The 3,246-nt window shown below is 33.0% G+C and overlaps 1 pseudogene; it reads right to left on the bottom strand.

Annotated features, from left to right (window-relative positions):
- Window positions 1-1,942: 1,942 nt before the first annotated feature.
- Window positions 1,943-2,789, bottom strand: LOC100927132 (annotated as a pseudogene).
- Between the last annotated feature and the right edge of the window lie 457 nt (window positions 2,790-3,246).

Below are 3,246 nucleotides of genomic sequence, written 5' to 3'. Positions count from 1 at the left end.
TGTACAAACATATATGTAAAATCCTTCTATACATACTTCTGTTTATCAATTCTTTCTCTGGATACAGATAGCATCTTCCTTCAAAGGTCATTTGTCTGATCCAATTCACAGCTCCCACAAAAGTACATGAGTGTGCCATCTTCCCATGGACCCTCTAATATTTCATTTTTCTTTTCTGTTATCTTTGACAATATGATGATATGATATAAAGTCTCACAGTTATTTTAATTTACATTTCTCTAATTTACTAGTAATCTGGTGCATTCTTTTTATATGTTAATCTAGATTTCTCTCTTTGAGAAATACCTGTTTATATTTAATATTCAACTTACCTACTGAAGAATAACTTTTGTTTTTGAATATATGAATCAGTTCCCTACATGTTCAGAAATCAGTCCTTATCAGAGAAATGGGCCACAAAGATTCCCCCCTGACCTGGTTACTTGTTTCCTTTCTAATTCTAACTGACTTAATTCTGTTGGCACAGGAACTTTTCATTTTTAGGTAATACAGATGATCCATTTTATCTTCTGTGATGCTCTCTATAATTTCTTTGGTCATGAATTCTTTATTTATAATTGCAAAAAGTATCTCCTTCCATGTGCCTTTAACTTATTTATAATGTCACCTTTTACATGCTTATCATGTATCCATTTGCAGCTTCCTGTTGGTGTAATGTAAATTTTTTGTTCGCCAAACTTGCATCAGACTTTCAAGTTTTCTAGTTTTCTTCACAATAGTGATCCTTACTCTAGTGGTTGGGGATTTTGTCTTACTTGAATAGTATGCTATTGTGCTCATCTCTTCCACTGATGAACATTTTAAAAAATAAATGTCAAAGTTTTAATAATTTGGAGTAAAATTTGTATACTCTGTATAAGTATAATTTGATATTTGGTAATGCTATACCCCATTTCCCACTTTTTTCATGGTTTCCCTCAAAATCTCCAACCTTTTGTTTTCTCATATAATGTTATTATTTGTTCTAATTCTCAAAAGGGATTTTTTTTGATAGTTTGATGTATGGTACTGAATAAATAAATTATCACATTGGTATCATTTAAAAATATATTGGTGTTTTACAGTTTCCTTAACATTGGACTACCCCAACTTTTCTGATAAAAATCCAACCTCATTATACTATATAGTTTTTAAAAATGGTCTCTTCACTGTTATTGTTATATTTATGTCAATTTTCATTAAGATTATTAGTCTATCCTTGGTTTAGGAATCAAGACCATAATTACTCCCTACAAGAAATTTGGTAGAAAAATTTTCCCCTTATTTTAGCAAAGAATTTATTTAAGGAATTGTTGTCTAAATGTTTTGAAGAATTCAATTGTAAATCCAATTAGATGTGTTTTTATTGCTTGAAAGTTCATATAAATGAATTTGTACATGAGCCTTATTCAATTTCTTTTCCATAGGGTATATTAAATTATTTTTACTGCATGTCATATTAATTTATTTTTACATAATTTATCTTTACATAAAATTATTCACTTTTCATCAATTAATTGGTATATAATTTAGAAAAAGAGTTTTGATGATTTATTTTATTTTGTCTTTCTTTGTTGTGAAGTCCCTTTTTCATTTTTCTTCCTGGAAGCTTGGTTTTCTTCTTTGCTTTTTAGAATCAGATAGACTGGGTAGTAGTATATCAGTTTTATCTGGATTAAGTAATAATATAAGATATTTTAGTAATTACAGTAAAACATTATCCCTTCCACATTATAGGAGTTAGAGATGTGGTGACTCTTTCCAACCCCTGCAATCTAGAAAATCTATGTAAGTTTTTTTGATTAACTTTTTGTGCCAAAGAGGAAATATGAATTATTATGATATTAAAAGATAAATTATATTAATATTGTACAATACTATACATATATTTTGTGCATTTCTGAGTTTTTAAACTTTTTTCTGTGTCATTTGCTGGCCTTCATATGTCATTTGCAGCTTTGTAGCAAAGCAATTTGAAAGAGTTGAAGTGCTTTACCTAGGCATAATTTCTTGCAGTAAAATTTAGCTGCATAATGAAGGACATATGGCTCTGAGGACTTACTGCTTAAAGCCTCTTCAAGGTTCTTTTCTCCTTCTTCCTTTCGATCAAGGGACTGGAGCTCCAGTGCAAGAAGAACCTTAATGTAAGCATCTTAATTGTGTTAATTTTGATTGCCTGCCTGAGTAGTTCTAAAGACATGCTAGTATGATTTTTGCCAGGACTCTCCAGGCGAAACATGGTGATTGCAAATCCAGTGTTGAATTCAGGGTTTTCAGGCTCTGATTCCAGAGCCTTTTGGAAACAAGGTTTGGACTTTTCATAATATGTCCATGTAAACTTGAGCAGTGCCCACCCTTCTTCACAGTCAATTTCTGGAAGTTCCACTTTATAGTCAAAAGGACTTAAAAGCCTTTTACAATTTGCCTCTACCCTGTCTAGGTAAGTCTGGGTTTCAGGCAGCCTGTTCATGTGATAATAGATCTAGGCATAGTTTCCCCAGGTCACAAAGCTTTTTATTTTTGCTTGATCATCATGAAACAGTTGGATCAATTCTTCAGTTTTTCTCAAGAGCCTCCTCATTTTGACCTCTCACATGCTTTACATAAGCTAATTTATTGTGAATTCTCACATTGAACTTTGTGTCCAGGAAATTAATTTCTTCCAGAATCCCGTTTTCTAAGGCAAGTCTATGTCTTCTCTCATTAAATCCCATGTGAAGTGGCATCTCAACTGGAGCAGGGAATGCACCATAAGATTCCTCTCATCTCCCACTGCGGACATAAACAGAATGTTCTGTTATTAGGTACTGAACAAACAATGGAAAGGAAACTAGAATGACCATTTCCAACTTCTACCCTCATCACAGAGAAACACTTAAGTTATCTTCCAATTACTTTCCTATTCTGTCATTCTTTAAGAGTCCACTTGTCTAGATAAGGAGTTTATCCTGCTTATCTACTGTGGGCCTCTCCTTCTCAATCTGTGTCTCTTCTTTCTCTGTGAATAAAGACATTTAAAGAAGGTGTCTCTGCTGGATGAATGCAGATCATTCAGATGTTTAGGTAGTAAGAGAAGGCTTCAAGGTTTCCATGAACTTCCTTTCCTCTTCTTTTCCTGAGAAAAATGCCCTTTATCCATATATTCCCTGCCGCTAAGTAAAGGAACCTGATTATTTGGCCCATGTCTTTCTAAAGAGTCTCCCACATCTCCCCTCCTCATAGGGAAATGGAAATGCCAGGTAAGAG

Source organism: Sarcophilus harrisii, chromosome 2 (genome assembly GCF_902635505.1).
Source record: "Sarcophilus harrisii chromosome 2, mSarHar1.11, whole genome shotgun sequence".
NCBI classification, from domain to species: Eukaryota; Metazoa; Chordata; class Mammalia; order Dasyuromorphia; family Dasyuridae; genus Sarcophilus; species Sarcophilus harrisii.
The sequence above is the reverse complement of the archived record's forward strand: the minus strand, read 5'-3'. Positions and strand labels throughout refer to the sequence as shown.